Below are 19,437 nucleotides of genomic sequence, written 5' to 3' on the forward strand. Positions count from 1 at the left end.
CCGTTCCAGAGCCACAGAGACATTGCTGGCCCTCTCTTCCAGAGCAGGCCATCTGACTCTGTAATCCCTGATCTGGAATCCGTTGTCAGTGCTGCTGTAGAACCGTTCCAGAGCCACAGAGACATTGCTGGCCCTCTCTTCCAGAGCAGGCCATCTGACTCTGTAGTCCCTGATCTGGAATCCGGACTTGGGCATGCTCAGTGGTACACACAGCGATCTGCCCAAATGTCATCAAATTATTATAGAGTAAGTTGAATTAACTTTACTATTATTGCAAGATACATATTAAAAAGCACATTGTAGAGGTGTCTAATAGAGACAGACATTGTAGGATGATTGTCAAAGCCTGGAATTTAGGGACAATAACAGAATGCAATCCAAGTAAAACATAAAACCACAGCTGGATGAGTCTTCAGGCCCCAGGGGAGCCCCCAGCTCTCAGGTCAGCACAGAGGAACAGATGGCAATACCAGTAGGTCCAATTTTGATTTCCTCTGCCTGGAAATCTTTTGCTTTATCTCAGCCGGGGATTTCAGCTATTCCGGATGGCAGCGATTTCCATCTGGGCCTGTGGTGAAAAATAAACTGATTCTGAACAATTAAAATTCATCAGGCTGTTAACACTTAAGATGTAGAAAGCTCTTGATATGTCTTTGTGCATGTGATTATTGTCTGTTTGGGGTGAAAACAATCATACCTGTGGTGAAAATTCAGTATACTTATAAACTTAAATCTCTCATGCCAAGGCCTTGTGACTTATTGTCCCAGAGGTGAGGTTAGGAATTAAATAAGATAGCAGTGGTGACAGCACAAGTTTGGAGATGCAGTGTCACTACCATCTTTTCTTATAGCTCTTTGGGAGAAAAGATATGGAAGGAAATTTGAGATGAAGTTTTTTGAATTTCAAAAATTGAACTAGAAACTATGGTATAATGATTTTGATATTAATAGAAATCTAGAAAGACAGAAAACGAGAGAAGTCACTGGCCATGATCGACTTCTTGTTCACCCTCAATGTTCTAGGACAACCAATGCTGTCTCTGACCATTTCTTCACTCTTCAAGCAGAAGCAACCATCTGCCTGCTTTAGACAGCGTGTGGCAGCTCCCCCAGATGAAGGCCAACCAAAAAATTCCCCCAAACATCTCTTTGGGCACAAGTAAGGAAACTGACCCTGGGGTGACAGCTCCGTCCAGGGTCCGGGAGTGATGTAGGCTGAGAGTGAATGTGAAGATGGTGAGCAAGTGCCCTTTCTAATGAGGTCAGTACCACAGAAAAACATGAACCTAATGTTTCCAGATATTTAGACTTCTTAAGAGATTCCAAAACTTTATATTTATATATGAGGTCTCCTAATTTTTAAACACTGATATTTTTCAAAAAATAACCATCATGTGGTCCAAATAAACCATGTGACAGTGGACTGGAGCTGACCTGCTGGCTACCAGTTTGTACCCCAAATGGAAACGTTCCATGAATTATTGTCTACCTTGTGCCGGGCATTGTCCTAGATACTATAGACATCAAGGTGAGGGGAGCCCTGGATCTGCTCCTGGGAAGTTCACAACCCAGAGGGGAAGAAAGACTGAGGTGTGAATCCATCATCGGGGTGCACTGTGGAGAGCGATCTGGATGTGCAGGGGAGAGACAGCTAGCTTATGTGTGGAGCGTGAAACAGACTGAGAAGGGACAGTCAAAGGAGTGTAAGGAGAACAGACCAGATGTGTAGTCTTGGAAGCCAAGTGAGTAGAGAGTGTTTTAAGGCATGAGCCATCATCGGGGTCATGAGCAAGACATGTCCAGGACCATAATGAGAAAGGGCTGCCTCTTCGTTGTTGACCTTCACTTAAACCTTCTTAGCGGTTTCATGGGTAGAGGCCATGGTACTCCTGGGGAAGAGTAGATGAGAAATTGGAGACAGTGAGGACAGTCTCACCACCTGAGAAACTTGAGGAAAAGGGAACAAGAGAGGAAACGCAATAGCCAGAAGACCATGTATGGTCAAGGGGGAGCTATTTTCTTTAAGATGGGTGAGAACTGAATAAACCTACAAAGTTTATAACTTACAAAGTAAGCTTATAAGGCTTATAAACTGAGAAGGAAAATTTGGTAAAAAGAGGAAAATTAAAGATACAATGACCAAGAGAAGTAATTAATGGATCAGGGCCCATGGAGAGATGAAATGCTAAAGCCATTGGCCATTGGTCTTCAGCGGGGGAGGGAGGGACACCACACCCTCTGGGACTCTGGGAGGGAGGGCAGGTTAGAATAGTGCTGAAGGCAAGGAGGAGAGACAGCCTGGAAATGGGAAGGCATAAAATAGAGTCGTGGTTAATGTCAGCAAGAAGAGAGTAAAAAATGAAGTATCAAAGGAAATGATGGTCACGCTGAAGACCTACCTGAGCCACTACTTTGAAGAAGAATGATGCTAGTCTAAAGATTCAGAGTATTTTCAGATAACAGTGGACATACAGTTTTTGGAAAGCTTCAGTAAACAGATATTCCAGAAGTGACTGACTACATGCTATTTGACTGAAAGGATTATCCAGCCATTCCCATTAGCACTAAAGGATCTGAGTCCAATTCAAACAGCACACATGCACACTGTTAGACACTGGATGTTTGCGTCCTCCCCTGTATGTTGAAGCCTCATCCCCAGTGTGATGGTATGAGGAGGTGGGGCCTTTAGGAGTTGCTTACGTCATGAGGGGGAGTCCTCTTGAATGAGACTAGTGCCTTTATGAAAGAGACCCCGAGGAGCTCCCTTGTCCCTTCCATCATGTGAGGTCACGGGACAAAGACACACATCTAGGAAATGGTCCTTCTCTAGACACAGAATCTTCTGGAGCCATGATCCTGGACTTCTCAGGCTCCAAAACTGTGAGAAGTAAATGGCTACCATTTATACGCCTCCCAGTCTGTGATATTTTTGTATAGCAGCCCAACAGAATGAAGCAGATACATACACACAAACACATACTCACGCACGTACACACACACCCCCATACACCCCCACATACCCCTGTGCCTTGTACATAAACAATTTACACAACTTCCTGGGGCTCCAAGACAGGGGTTAAAATCTCTGAAAGTATTGCGTTCAGATCCAGTCAGGCTGAAGAAAAGTTTCTGCTAGGTGGGTGGCCAGCACAAAAGTATAGAAAAGTAAAGTAAAAGAATGTTTTCCAATTAAACTTGTGTATTCAGTGAGGGTGAGCTTAGAAAGCATTGAGGAGTCATTCAAAGCCAGTCTTGAGACACATGCTTTAAGAGGAAATTACCATAGGCAATGAAGCAGGGCTGTGCTCCTTGCCAGTCTGTGGGTGAAGCCACAGCAACGTGGAGCCTATGAGAGAGAGCCTGCGTCCCACGGGCCGCCAGCGGGGAGGTCTCCCCACTGCCTCGGTGAGTCATCCTTGCTCACAGCCTGATGTCTCCCCTGGCACAGGGAAATGCCATGGCATTTTATTAGTTCCCTTAGTTTTGATCAATGACTAGGAGCCACGTAGATGCTGCTTTCCAGGGTATGTATTTTACCTTCTGTTTTTTTCCCTTCATTTTTAAAGTAATTTTTTTTTCTGATATAAAAGCAGTAGATGCCCTTTGTAGACATTTTGGCCAATGCAGAAAAATAGAATTAAGACCAAAATGTCAACTCTATGTCAAGTAGTGTTCACATTTTGGCATATCTCCATCTTGTCTTTCCACTGTGGTTTTCAGGATGAAGAGAACTGATCTCTTTCTTTCTGAGAAAAGCCAATAATTCCAGGACAGGAAAAACTTCCTGGCAGAGGCACCAAAAGATCTGGGTTCTAATCCCGACTCCACCACTGAGTAGTTTGTGGTCTTGGCGGCTGCCAGCCCTTCCGAGGCTGCTTTCTGGTTAGGAGATGATCGCATCGATCAGCCAACCTCTAGGGCCTATTCTAGCTGGGGCCTGTGAAGTTCTGACTCCCAGAAAGATGTGCTTTTGGACACAAATTCTTCGTGAGAAGGAATAGCTCTCACTCAGACATCCTCAGTCTTAAACTAGGAGGGACTTCAGAGAAGGGCTTTTTGAAGTGAGGTGGCTACTTTCCTATCCTTTTGTTAAATTAGAGAAATTAAAAGAAAAAAAAGGCACTGAATAAGGACGCATTTCCATGCAGGGCATATGTCAGAGAATCTCTAAGGACAGAAGGTTTACGATTATCCACAGAACTGGGAAAAGCCAATGTCCTACTTCATTCTAGTTGGCAATTGGATTTTAAAAAATTAGCCTATTAACTAAATCTGGCTCAGAATTTCTCAAACCTTGTCCTCAGAATGGATAGGCATACTCTAGAAAAAGAGAGCAGTGGTCAGGTAAGTTTAGAAAAGGTTAGGTAAAATCAAATTTAATGGGTTTCTTTACATCTTAGAACTTGAAATAACTTAAATGCACTGGAAATACCAAGGGGGGGGGATACAGAGGCTGCATTCTAAGCTAATGGGATCATGAACTATTTTGTCAAGGCACACTAATTCACATCCCAAGATGCTAGTCTTCTGTAGAACCCAGCTTGAGTCATACTGTTCTAGCTCCTTCTACCAGTCCCCAAAGATGTGCTTTTTTAAGGCACTATCATGGATCTTTTAATAATGATGCCTGACTGCTCTGGTCATTGTGATGATATCCTGAGCTGAATTTTTAAAACCCATAACCTTCTTGAGCCTGTATACCATGTTTTATAAGTTTTATAAATTCTTGCATTGCATTTGCAGGACAGTTTTAATTTTCTCAAATGCCTAGGAGAGGTAGCCTGCGTCTGACACTACACCAGCATTCTTAGCTCTGAGTTCTACCTCTGTTCATCTATACGATCTTGATGGCTTAACTTCTTTAAAGAAGGTCAGGCGATTTAGCTGGGGTCCAGGGGCAGGGAACACCAGGAAGAGAACTGCTACAGGAACTGGCAGGCTCAGTGTTGAGATTCACAGACTTTGTGGGAGTTAGAGGAAAAGCAAAGTTCTGGGCATCCCGGCAATGAGAGGAGAATGTAAAGGGACAGGGAGAGGAATTGGAGCTCTCCGTTGCCACCATTGGGCCCCTTTCTAGGGGCCAGGTCAATGCAAAGATGGAAAAGGTGAAGGGTAGGATCCGCAGAGGCCTCCTCTTTGGGGGAAGGATTAGGAATCAAAATTCAGGAGAGACCTTGGGCCTGGGCCTGATCTGCTTGTCCTTGTCTGGAATAGCAGGAAACAGGCTGGTGCGGTGGGTACACTGTGCCTGCAGACCTATAACTAAGGATCAGGGAGGGAGGCCGTTCCTTGGTAAAAAGTTTTAGAAGCACTGGATTCACAGGGGCTCTGGATATGAGTTTATTTCCGCCTGGCTCACCATCTTAGGGGAATATTTCTTTAGAGATTGCATAAGCCATTCCTGGGTAAGGTCTGAGTCTAGTCTGAAGTGGAATCATGTTATTATTAACATGACATGCTTAACAACAACATATACATATATATATGTATGTATATATATGTGTGTGTGTGTGTGTGTGTGTGTATTTATTTATTTATTTTTTAATCAAAAGTGTCTTTATCAAACGCCTTTTGGGATGTAAGTGATAGAAAAAAGAGGCTTCCATGAGTAACTAGCAAAAATAAAAATTATTCTTTCCTCTCCCTCTTCCTTCTCCAGCCTCTCTTCCTGTCCTGTTGTCTCCTTCCTGCCTTGGGCCATGAACTCACTTCCTACTTTTCTAACTCTGGGGAGAACTGTCTGGTATTTTCCAGGGATGTTGACTCAGTTTCATGTCATTTGCTGTTATCCAGACTTTCTGGTTGATCTTAGCCCCTAGATAACCAGACATTCTGGCTTTCTCAAAGGACATCAGTTTCCAGAGGGCCCATGAATTCAGATACAAATGCACCCAAGGCTTTGCTAATTCCAATCTATGAGAAAAAAATGTCTGAACTGAGGCATCATGTATGTCTCAATTACAAAATATTTGTAAAAAAAACTTTTACGTTTAAATATAGTTCAAACTGAATAAATGTGATAGTACAAAACACTAGAATGTAGTGGAAATAGAAAACAATCTGGACCAGGGGTCTGGAGCTTCATAGGTTCCTCTCTGCCTCTGACGAGGTGTGATCTGGGGCAAGTCACTTCACCTCTCTGGACTGCTGTTCTCCAGCTACCTCTCCCTGCAATGAAAAGAGCCATTCAGACCCTGTATAATGTTCCTCCACTTTAAAATAGCAGTTGCCTGCAAAAACTGCAAAAATGAACTACCTCAGCCCCTTTGCAACTTCCACATATTTAAGAGTTTTTATTATAATGATGATTGAAAACCTTCGGATAAAAATCTTTAAAACAAATTAAAAAAAAAAGAAAATCTTCAGAGACACACACACACACACACAAAAGACTATAAATCCCCCAAGTGTACGATGACTAGAAAAAAAAAAAACCTGATAGAAAGGTGGGTGTTGTGGTGGACAAAGCATTTTTATAAAAAGCAGATTTGGGAAGCTACAAGTCCTGTGATTCCAGGTCTTTTGCTTTGTACTACGTCTATGAGAGCATTTTGGGAACGGTGTTATTTTCCATTTGAGGCTGTTGATATGGCAAAGAGTCAAAGAGATGTACCTCACTTTCTACCCTGCAGATAGGCTTTCGAAACATCCATCATTCTTAAACAGCACAACTGAATTGTGCTTTATAAGACGCCCTGGTCCTCCGGTGGGTCCCAGGTGTGGGGAGTTGGAAAGGTCCTACCATAGCCCCTCCAATGAAGGGCTTAATCTGTGAATAAAAAAATAACCTTCATGGGAGCATGAAGAGCAAAAGGGCTGATTTATAAAAAGCCTGAGTGCCTTAACATAGAACAAATGTTTATTAATGTAGAACAAATGGATGAAATCTGGAATATTTAGTGAATCATGGACTCCTGTATAGAAGAGGACCTTGAGAACTCAGTTTGTGCTTGCTCTGAGATATGCTTGGCTTCTAACATGATTATTTGTTTAGTAACCTTTCTAAGGTACCTTGGAATGTGGGCCAGATAAAGTAGGTAAAAAGCAGACTTGCATTCCATATGAATAACTTGAGTCCTTTGTTTCTGAAATTCAGCTGTTCACTCTTTGACCTGTTTTGTTTCCTATGTTGTAATTTTTAATAATTTTTGAAGAGGGAAGAGAGTTATATTGTTATGATATGAGCAATCAATACCAGTAATTAATTGTCCCTCTTTCTTGCAGGGCCCCTTTGCCATCTCCCCTTCCCTGCTCTAATCTCTTATCTGTCCAGGGAAATGTTTGCCAAATGACTGATTAGACTTTCACAGTAAATTGCATTTTTTGGAGATGATCCTGATAGCATTTTCACAGCTTCCATAGAAGGTTCTGAGATTATATATCTTATCTTCAAGCTGTTTGGTGTCTTTAGTCTAAAATGCATGCTATCTCTCAGGCTTTTTGGTGTGTTTTAAATGAGTAAATCCTTTGAAGTTTGGCAGACAGTTTTTCCTGGTCTTTCTAAACTCAGTCAATACCACAGTACTATCTTTCCAGACCATTAGTGATGCAATTCCAGAACCAATTGGATGATTGATTATTTATAATTAGGAAAACTAAAAGATAAACAAGGTGAAGAAAAAAGAACTGAAAGGGAACCTGCACTGTGTTCTAGTCTGAATCCTGACTTTTTTGGTTATACTGGTGTTAGGGTGAGCAAAGGGTAGATTGTATAGTGTCCAGATTTTCCCTGAGCAACCATCCCCCTGGTATGCCTTCTGATTCCCAAGCCTTGATGTACTCTTGGTCTTTTTCATGAGAAGTATGCAGCTGTTTAAGCAGCACAGACGGATGGCAATGGAAACGAGGGGAGTGTCTTACTGAGACACTCAAGCTCACTGGTTTTGAGATCATGGCTGTGATTTTGTGGCTTGGGCTGCCAGAGAGAATGAGAGAGCTTGAATTAGCAGGGATGGCAGAGGTCTTCTATTAACACCCCAGCCCAGCCCTTCCCCATCATCTCTGTCAGGTCATGGTGTAACTGGAGTACAAAAGGCGGTGCAGGAAACACTGAATGGTGCTAGTAACTGGTTGAAGGGTTTTCCCCTCACATTGACCCTTCTATCTATTTACCTACAACCGAAATCCATTGGTTTTCCTTTGGTCTCTAAAGCAACAAAGAGCAAACATTACTCTCTCTGAAAATCCTGCCTTGTCCTCATATTCTGTTATTTTATTTTTTGGAGCTTCCTATAATCTCTCAAAGATGACAGTCAGTGACTCTGAAATTCCTTTTAGGCCCTGGAATCCAATTCATACAGGTTTGGATTGTTGAAGCCACTAGCTCCTTGCCGATCTTGAACTGGAATTCCCTCTTTGCATCGTTCTGCCCTCTTCAGATTGAACACTGGGTTCCCTTGTGGAATAGAAAAGTCAAATGGGCACTTCTCCTTTCTCTCTTCCCTGCATGAACACTGCACCCACTTCCCAAGCACAGTCCGTTGCTTTTCTCCTTGTTTCAGACATACCTTAAAAAAGCAGTTGTCGACTCCAGTATTTTTATAAGTCTCAGCTAATGCTGCTCTTTAGCTTTCCTGACACTATTCTAAAAAGTTCTTGCTAAATGGCATAAAATGGTACTTGGGAGGAGCTTAACTGCTCTTGTTCTTCTGTTAATTTAACATCCTAATATTTTCACTTGATGTTATATCATGAGAATCTCTCCAAGTCATCAAATTCATTCATATGTACTGTGTTCCTCCACTACCTCTGCATTTACTGAGTAGGTACTATGTGCCAGAAACCATCCTAAGTGTTGAAGAGGTGTTGGAGAAGACAAGAGAAACAGAGCTGAGTATTGGAAGACATTAAATAATTACACAGGTATTTGATTTATCATAGTAGTGAGTGACACAAAGGAGCACACGTGGACCATGAGAGGCATACGTGGGGGACCTTGGACTAGTCTGTGACATAGGAGAAACTTCTCTGGGCAGATGGAGCATAGTTCGCCTCATGATTCTTCCTATTTGGGGACTTTATGCATTTCCAATTTTGGCTATTTTTAATAAACCTGCAATTAACACCTCTGTGCATAAGTGATATTATTTCCTTAGGGTAGAGTCATAGACATGTAATTACTGGGTCAAGAATGTGAATATTTTATGGTTCTTGACACATATTATTAAAAAGCTTTCTAGAAGCAGCAATGCAGAGTTTTGTAGCTGGTAAAGGGCCTTGGCCCACCATATATCCAACTACTTTCATGGAAACAATGGGTTAATTTTAAGAAATCAATAAAATTATAGTAAAAGCAGTTGGTATTTTTTCCCTCTTAGATTTATTTATTCATTTTAGAATGAGCGAGTGAGCATGAGTGGGAGGGGCAGAGGGAGAGGAAGAGAAACTCTCTAGCAGACTCTGCAAGGAGTGCAGAACCCAGTGCAGGGCTCCTGAGATCAGGACCTGAGCTGAAACCAAGAGTCGGACACTCAACTGACTGTACCACCCAGACGCCCCGGTTCATATGTTTCTTGTACGTGCCCTAAACTGATGGTAGTCAAAGTATAGTCGTCTGACTGGTATAGGTCCTAGAGATGTTGATTAGTAGTCTGTGATAAGTATAGAAATTGAGAATGAGGGGCGCCTGGGTGGCTCAGTCGTTAAGCCTCTGCCTTCAGCTCGGTGTAATCTCAGGATCCTGGGACTGAGCCCTGCATCGGGCTCCCTGCTCTGCTGGGAGCCTGCTTCTTCCTCTCCCACTCCCCCTGCTTGTGTTCCCTCTCTCACTGGCTGTCTCTCTCTCTCTGTCAAATAAATAAATAAAATCTTTTTTAAAAATTGAGAATGAAACATTTAAAAACCTTTATGGCAATATGATAAAATGGTTTTATGTTAAAAAATTTGGGTGTGTATATTGTATGCTACTTTTTCACTCTATATTTTTCTAGTACTTTGTTATTACTATTATTTTTTTACAACGGAAGTATTTGTTCATGATAAATGGGGAGGAAACAAGTCCTTCCCCAAACAGTTTGTGTGAAAGCTAGTGGAACCCCCTTGATCAAATTTCCTTTTGATAGACCCAAAGTCCCCCAGTGCTATATAATGATTCCCACCCCTCTTCTCATGGGAAACCAACGGGATTAGCAAATTTTGACAACAAACATGTCTATTTAAGTTAAGCCACACAAGATCTATGAATACCTTTCCCAGAAAGATAAAGCACACCTGTTTCAACAATTGGGACATGTATTGTTTAAAGAATTTCTGTGAGAAATTTCTTGGTCCAGGAATTAGAATTGCCTACTGTTTTATTTTTACTCTCTGAATATAGCAAGTACCTAACCATTGAACCTGCCTGTTTTGAGACAGTGAGATTATGATTAGATGCTGCCACTGCCCCTTATCTCTTCCCAGAGGAAGTAATGAACAGAGTCAAATAACTCCCATCTCTGAAGCCCTTTGCAATTGTGTCCATAGAGTCTAGTTTAAAAGCTACTTTGTGTTCTTATCCCCAATAACAGAGATCAGAACTGTTAAGATACTTGATATGATGAAGAAATCTCACCAGTCAAGGGCTGAAACCAGTGTGGATAATATCTGCATGCCATTTGGCATGGTACTGGATGGAAAATAAAATGAACCACAAGATGATTTTTTGCTGATTTGTCTTAAAAAACAAAAACCAGACTTAGCTCAGAGGAAGGGCTCACCCATAATATTGGTGAGGTCCCCAACATGTGAGAACTGTGTTTTCCTAAAAACTCTGCCTACCACCAATTTGCTGGTCACTGTAAGAATCAACCTTTTTTTTTTTTTTTTGGTCGTTTTGCATTAAAGGAAAACAAGGTGGTAATGACTTGAAGTGTTGACTCTGAAGTCAGACTGCCTGGGTTTAAATCCTAGACTCTGCGTTTTAGTAGGTGGTGACCTAGTTTGAGTTGCTTCCCTCTCAGTGCCCCAGCTTTTTCTTCTACCTATTGAAGATAATAACGATAAAGAGAAACTCCATGTAAGGTATCCAACATACACAGCAGGCACTCAATAAATGTTAGCTGTTCCTATTCTTATGATAAATTCATGGGAAGAAATTCTGTTAAAATGAGGAGGGGGAGGGAAGAAAGATTGCAAAGCAATGAAACCCTTGTCACAGACTTTTTCATATGGAATGTTGGAGAGGAGCATAGAATGTGGGCACAGGTGACTTGGGCTCTGGGCTTGGCTGTGCCATTCATTAGGTGTGTGATCCAAACAGTCATGTGATATCACTGAACCTCGGGGTCCTCTTCTCTTTTGTAGGTGGAATGATGTTAATAATACCTGCCTCAGGGGGTGGTCCTGAATGCAAATGAGCTAATGTACAGGTAGGAGACTTGTAAGCGTGAGAATGATAGGGGTGTGGATTATCTCACTCAGCAGCTCTTCCTTTGGTATGGCTTCCCGTGGTCATGTGCCTGCTTGAACTGGCTCTTGGAGGAGGTGGAACCTTCCTGAGTTTGGGGCTTCAGGGCTGGGGCTTTCCCCTTCTTCTGGGCTTCTGTGCAGCAATTGTTCATTGAGACCAAATGGGTAGACCCCACCTACCTGGTTCCTGGTATTTGAGAGGCGAGGGTTACTGCTAGATATCAGTGTGTGTGTTTTCTGAATTACTTCATCAGAACAATGCACCCATAGATGAGGAAAAGCTTGGTCTTGGACCATTCTGCATTTGGTCTATCAGTGTAACCTTCTTTGGAAATGGAATTGTGACGACCAATAAGTCAAGTCTCTTTAAATAAATTTTTTTTAAAGATGACTCATTGATGAAGAAACAAACTAAGAACCCAGAGGCCAAGAGTTCCGGTCCCATCTGTGCCATGACTTGTTAGTGACATTGGGCAAGTAGCTTAATCACTTAGTGGCTTCATTTCTTTGTCCATAAAATGTGGTCTGATAGTACTAACCTACCTAGAGTGTTATAGAAATAAAATTAATATTTGCCATTTATATATATTTCAGCTATGCACTGCTTCCAGGATTCCCTGGTTTAGGGCAAATTGGAAACATGAAAAGGATATTTTCCTACTACATTTCAACTAGATTCTCCAGAGGTTCTTTTCTTCATGAATTTTCTCAATTCTATTCTGTTAGCTGATTACTAAATAACACTACCCTCTTGACTGAAAGTATTTGTTTCTTCTGCCTCTAAAGGCCATGCTGTTTCCACATTAAAAATAAATGCCCAGAATGAATCCACAGGAAAGGTCCTGGGAGGCTCTAGGGAAACACTGAAACAAGACATGTTGTTGACAGTGCCAGCAGCTCTTAATAATGGCCTTAAAACAGGAAGCAGCGAGGAGTCTCAGTGAGCCCCAATGCTTGTAGACGAGCTTCAGGGCTTCCAACTCCTAACACTCCATTGGGCGCATTGCAGGCCTTCATGGAAGATAAATGAATTCATTGCCCACAATAGCCTTTTGTATTTCATTTTTAAAACACAGTCATCATTTTCTTCCCAAGGTTTTAGTAGAGAACAATTATACTCATATTTATCTCTGCTCCAACTAAAACCTCAACTTCACTGGCTGTAAAAGAATAAAGTCTCTGTGAACCCAGCACAATGAGAACAGGAGAAGAAACAATAGCTGACGAGAAGATAAATTTTGGGAAGACAGAAAACAGATGAAGTGTTATCTAACTTTGAACAGAGAAAGAGGAATGTGTGCTGAAAGCCAAGTAATTTGTGCTGGAGAACCTCAGGAAGACTGCAGAATTAAGCAGTCGTTTTTCTGTTGGCAGGGATGAAGGTAGAGCTGAAAGTGGGAGAACTGGGTTAACAAAAACTACCCTGTTCCTTAGCCTTGCAACTGGCCTTCCCAATCACAGCCAAAGGCAGGGATCCTACCACAGGAGGTACAATCCAAGGGGCTCAGGACTTGGGAACTTCAGTTAGAACATAGGGTGGTAATGAGGTAGGGGGTTTGTAAACAGGAAGGAAGAGCTGCGTACTGAATGATAAGATCTCCTACCCAGCTTGGCCCCAGAATGCTGGCAGCCAGGCTTACATACTTAAAGCAGAAGGCTGGAGGATTCCTCTCTGGGGAAACAGACAAGCTCAAGAGAAATGGCCTGCAGAAACAAATTTAGGAATCCTCCAACAAAAAAAAGCTGGATCTCTGCTAGATCCCCCAATGATGAAATCTACCTGTGATACCAGACACATTCCCTGCCACATACACAAACCTTCTAATCAACCAAGAACCACCAGAAATTAAAAGAATTACTCAGTATACAAAAGGAAAACAAAATAAACAAAAAGGAAAAAAAAAACCCTGAAATAAAGGAGACAATATTAAGGAACATATGAAAAATGGGAAGAAAAATTTAATTAACATTTTTAGAGAATTAACACAGATTTTGAGTCAGAAGGTGAAAAAGAAAAAAAAATACTATTTTTATTTTTTGATCCACCAGAATGGTTGTTTCTGGTTTTGTTTTTGTTGTTTGAAATATATTGAACTATAACTGATTAACTATAAACTACACATATTAAAATGTACAATTTGATTAGTTTTGACATTTGTCTGTACACATGAAACTGTCGTGATGACCAAGAAAATGTATGTTTCTATCATCCCTAAAAGTTTCCTCACACTCTTTTGTAATCCCATTCTCCTTCTATGTCCATCTGCAGGCAACCATGATTTTTTTTAAACTGAAACTATAAATTAACTTTCACTTTCTAGAATTCTGAGTAAATGAAATCATACAAGTACTCTTTTTTTCTTTTTTTGGTCTGGCTTTTACTCAGAATGATGATTTTAGAATCATTGATGATGCTGCATGTATTGATAGTTTGTTTTCTTTGGGTAGTATTACATCATATGGATATCCACAATTTGTTTACCCATTCACAATGTCGATGGATATCTGGACATTTCTAGTTTTGGGCAATTACAGAAAAGTGCGGTGAACATATACGTCTTTGTGTAGACATGTTTTCATTTCTCTTTGGTAAATATCTAAGAGTGGAATAGCTGGTTGTATGGTAGGTGCATATTTAACTTTCCAAGAAATGGTCAAACTGTTTTCCAAAGTGATTATACAATTTTACATTCCCTTAGCAGTGTATGAGGGTTCCAGCTGTTCTACATTTTCACCAGTGTAGCTATGAACAGTCTTAACTTCAGTCATTCTAATGGGTGTGTAAAACTTTATTGTAGTTGTAGTTTTCACTTTGCTGACGAATAATGAACTTGAGCATCTTTCCATGTGCTTCCTGGGTATTTGCATAACATATTTGTGAAGTGTTTAAATCTTTTATCCATTTTAAAAAGTAGGTTGTCTTATTACTGATTTTTATAAGAATTCTTTATATATTTTGGATATAAGTCTTTTATATGGGTCATGAATATTTTCTTTCTTTAATTATAAATAGGTGTTATACTTTTCAAATAGTTTTTCTGCATCTATTGAAATGATCATATCGTTTTTCTCCTTTATTCTGCTGATGTGGTGAATTATACTTGATTCTTTTTTTAGTGTTAAGCCAACCTTGCATTTTGGGATGAATCTACTTGGTCACGATGTAGTATTCTTTTAAAATATTTCTGAATTTAATTTACTAATATTTTGTTAAGAATTTTTTGTCTATACTCATGAAGACTCATGTCTATACTCTTTATTATTTTTTTTTTTTCTGTGATGTTTTTGTCAGCTTTTGGTGTTAGGGTTATGCTGGTCTCATAAGATGAGTTGAGCAATATTCTCTCTTCCTCTGTATTCTGAAAATGTTTGTATAAGATTGGTATTATTTTCTGCATGAATGCTTTATTGAATTTACCACTAAAAGCACCTGTACCTGGAGTTTTATTTTTGAAAAGATTTTTTATAACAAATTCCATTTTTATACAGATAAAGAGCTATTCAGATGTTCTGTTTCTTTTGTATCAGTTTTGATAAGTTGTATTTTTCAAGAATTTTCATTTAATCTAAATAGTTGAATTTATTAGCATAAAATTTTAATATCATTCTTTTTATCCTTTAAATGTCCGTAGGACCTGTGGTGATAACTCCCTTTTTATTCCTCATCTTGGCACTTTCTGTTCTTTCTTTCTCTCAATCAATCTAGCTTGGGGTTTGTCAAGTTTGTCGATCTTTTTGAAAACCAGCTTTTGGCTTTGATAATTTTCTGTTTTATCGGTCTGTTTTCTAGTCCACTAATTTCTGTCATAATCTTTATCATTATCTGACTTTTAAACATTTCTTCCTTATGTGATATATGCATTTTAAAGCTACTTTAGCTGAATTCATTTTCATTTACCTGAAAATATTTCCTAGTTGTCCTTGTGATTTTGTCTTTCATTTATGAATTATTCAGAAAGATGTTTAACTTCTGGGCATTTGGGGTTTCCCTAGGTACCATATTGTTATTGATTTCTTACTTAATTCCATTGTGACCAGAAAATACACGCTGTGTATTTCAGTCTTTTAACATTCATTAACCTATTTTATTGTCCAGCATATGGCCTGTCTTTGAGCACTTGAAGAGAATATGTATTCTGCAGTTGTTAGATATTATGTTCCTTAAATGTCAATTAGATGGTGATTAATAATGTTGTTCACATCTTCTGTATCTAGGGAGATATCTTGTCTCGCTTTGCTCTGAATTGCTTACTAATGGGTATTAAAATCTCTTGATGCAATTGTGGAACCGTTTCTCTCCTTAATTCTGTCAGTTTTTTTTTTCCACATATCTTGTCATTAAATGCATACATGTTTGTAATTGCTATATCTTCCTAATAAATTATTCCTTTTATCATCATAAAATACCTATTGCTTCTTTATTTTTATTTTTATTTTTTTTAAATATTTTATTTATTTATTCGACAGAGATAGAGACAGCCAGTGAGAGAGGAAACACAAGCAGGGGGAGTGCGAGAGGAAGAAGCAGGCTCATAGCGGAGGAGCCTGATGTGGGGCTCGATCCCATAACGCCAGGATCACGCCCCGAGTCGAAGGCAGACGCCCAACCGCTGTGCCACCGAGGCGCCCCTCCTATTGCTTTTTTAAAAAGCTCTCAGAAAATGAAGATATGTTAACTGAATTTTTAAAATATGTATGTTAAGATTCAGAAAATAAAATTATAGAGACCCCCGCCAGCAAGTGGAACAACAAAAACCAAAAAAACAACAGTGATGGAAAATAGTAGATAAATATTAAAGACCCAACAGAAGCCCTCAAGGAGTTCCAACATACAAATAATGAGAGTTAAAAACAAAACAAAACAATATATGTAGAAATTACCCAAGAAATAATATAAGAATGTTTCCCATAAGTGAAGGACACGGTTTACCAGTTTCAAAGGGCCTTCCAAAGATCCATCCTAGTTGTAAGTTAAAGAGCCACACCAGGCACATTTGTGAAATTTCAGAATATCTGGATGTTTTAGAGACCCCTTTCATTTCACTCAACTGCTTTAGCAGGAATGATTTTAGCCATGAGAGAAATAGCTCCTTTTCAGTTCCTGAGCCTTGTCCTCAGTTCACCTGAAATGAGACTCATAGCTGAAGTAGTCCTGCCAAGAATTCAAAGCTGCCCTGTTCCCCTCATCCAGGTTTCTGGTTTGACTTGAGTCATGTAAATCTTTGAAATGTTCTTAGTCCTCAAGCACTGAGGCGCCAGGAATCTTTGTTTAACCACTTTAGCAAGTTAATCCCCAGGTTGTGCTGTAAGTCTGTTACCAGATTCAATTAAGAATAATGTACTGTATGCTTCTTGAGGAGAGTATTTGCCCCTACATGTGATAAGACCTAATGGTTACCCCTAGACCACTTATTAGTTAATACCCTTAAGCATTTGAGGAAATAATTTTTAAATTAGGTATAATGAGTTAAATTATTTTGAAGGTCATCCAAATGAGGGTACCTAGGCCAGCCGTGAAGGCACTGGGAAGATGTGAGGGCCTGAGATTATGTCCCTGCCGGCCCTGCTGCTACTGCTGCTTTTCCCCAGCCCTAGGGTAATTGTTTAGAGCCACAGTTTTCTGGGGCCATATCATGAGGGACAATCAGGACTTGGCCTTAAGTCTACACTTCCATGTGGCTGGCTCTCAGCCATTTCTCAGTTTTTCTTTGGCTCGAATTCATATCCCTTCTGGTTTTAAAAGGCTTTCAGGGCAGGGCCATCTTTACCCAGCCAGCGGTGGGTTTCTGCTGCTGTTTCCAACTCTAACCTCCTGAGGCTCCCACCACTGCTGCTCCTGAGCTGACCAGCTGACTCAGGACCTGACAGACCGTTTCTCCAGTGATCACAGCTTCTGACCACCTAGAATGGTGAGTGAGCGCAAGTCTTCACACTTCCAGATGCAGTCTTGTTCTTCCTGTTTTACACACCCTCAGCTGAGGACATTGAACAGGTTGGAACCAGTACTCATTTCATTTGAAGGCACTATCTGTAGTGTCACTGAGCATCTTCCTTGATGATTCTGATCTGATGCCCCAGGTTAGGGCCCTGGCTTTTGGCCCTATCTCAGAGAGTTTTCTGCCTTTCTAGAGCAATACTCCTCCCAACCCCCTTATCCCTTCCTCTTGCTCCCAACCACCCACATCTGAGACAGGAGCATCTTTGTCTCCCACTTATTACTAAGGATTGATACTCCTGGTCTTGGAGCTAATTTTGATGCTTTCATTACTTTTTTTTTATCCCAATAAGCCTGAAGATCTTATTCAATACAATTTCTCTTTTCTCAGAGCTGCCAGAGTTCTCAAGGGAGTGATGCAGACAAAGGTATCCCTAGGAACTCTTCTTAGTAATCAGAGTTAACATTGACTCAGCACCTACCCTGTGTGAGGCATAATGCTAAACATGTCACTTACATGATCTCATTTAATCTTAACCAAAACCCTGTGAATTCCTTTTGCAGGTGAGAAAATCCTGGCTTAGAGACTCTAAGAAACTTGCCCTAAATTTGCGGAGAAAAATAGCCAAGCAGCGTCCAGGTTTCTCGGAACCCGGAACTCATGCTCTTAATCACTGTACCATTTGGTCTCACACAGGAAAGACCTAGAATACTCACCATTCCAAAGCAAAGAGACACACAAGAGTCCACATTCAGGTCTGTGTGTGGACTGATTTACATTTTATTTCAATTCAGGTGAAAGCTTGGGTGCTTCTTTGTTATATCACTGTGATTATCACAGTGAGGATAGAGAGGGGAGTTCAGAAATTGCTCTGCCCTTAGAAGTTTGAGAGACTAGACATATACGCAAGCAGCGAAATACTACATAATGAAATTTCATTAAGCTTAGACAACACAGAAGAAGATGGAGTCGTGACAAAGTCAAGAAGAATCTACAATTGGCGATTTAGGCCTGGCAGGGAAGAGTTAGGCCTAAGAGTGTTACACAGTACAGCTGAAATGCAGAAATCAGCAGTCTGGGTGTAGCTGGAAAGGTTTTCATGGAGATGGGGGAACTTGAACTTACCCTGAACCAATGAGATTTTGATTTATGGAAAGGAAGAGAGGAAATTCTAAGTAAGGAAAGTATGATCAAAGGAAGGGAGAAGGGAATGAGTGTGGGCATTTGGGAAGGTATCAAGATGGGCCAGATTGGAAAGTAGCCCATGTTGGGGAATGGTGGAGGGTAAATTTGAAAGGATGTTGAGCGTCATATTCAAAAGTTTGGAGTTGAGTTTGAAGGCAGTGAGGGATCACGGAAGGCATTTGGATATAAGAAAGGCCAAAAAAAAAAAATTCATATGGAATGTTTTTCTCATAGCATGGGTTGTTTCACCATATCAAAGAGGTTAGAGTCAAGATGTTAGCACTGAACTCCAGAAAATTTGGTTCTGTTATCCGTTTATCATTAGAGCCACATTCTTCCTGACCAGATTTTTCCCTAACTGAGGGAAAACCTTATGTGAAAAGTGAGAGCTTGCTCACTGGCTCAGAGTAAAGGAGCTAGTTGATTTTAGTAGTACGAGTCATCAGTTATGGTAATGCCCCTGTCCAATATTGGGATCTACCTGCCAAAAGAATGACAATGCTTGTTTCAGCTAGCCACAACAAGCTCGTTCTCTTAGGCAGTGTTAGAGACTCACTGACAAAGTCCTGTTCTTTGCTTACCCTTTTTCCTAGATTCCAAGCAGACTACATATTTTTTCATTATTTCCTCAGTCAGGAGACTTTATAGTTTACTAAGTTATAAATTGATTTACGTTAACAACATTCATATCCTGAGGGTGCAGACAGGTCGACCCAGCTCTTTGAAATGATTTGTTTTTCTGGGTTTAGTTGGACAACCAGCTGTTCTCCTTGCTGTAGAAATGAGGAACACTATAATCTGAGGAGTCACTTTTGCTGGAAGCTGATTTCACCCATTCTAAATTGATAATGCTTTCCATTTCAGAGAACATTCCTACTCCCATGTTCTGGAAGGGGTGTGGCTACTCTTATAGCTTTCTTTCTTTTTTTTT

The sequence above is a fragment of the Ursus maritimus genome, unplaced genomic scaffold (genome assembly GCF_017311325.1).
Source record: "Ursus maritimus isolate PB19 unplaced genomic scaffold, ASM1731132v1 scaffold_25, whole genome shotgun sequence".
In the NCBI taxonomy this organism is placed as follows: Eukaryota; Metazoa; Chordata; class Mammalia; order Carnivora; family Ursidae; genus Ursus; species Ursus maritimus.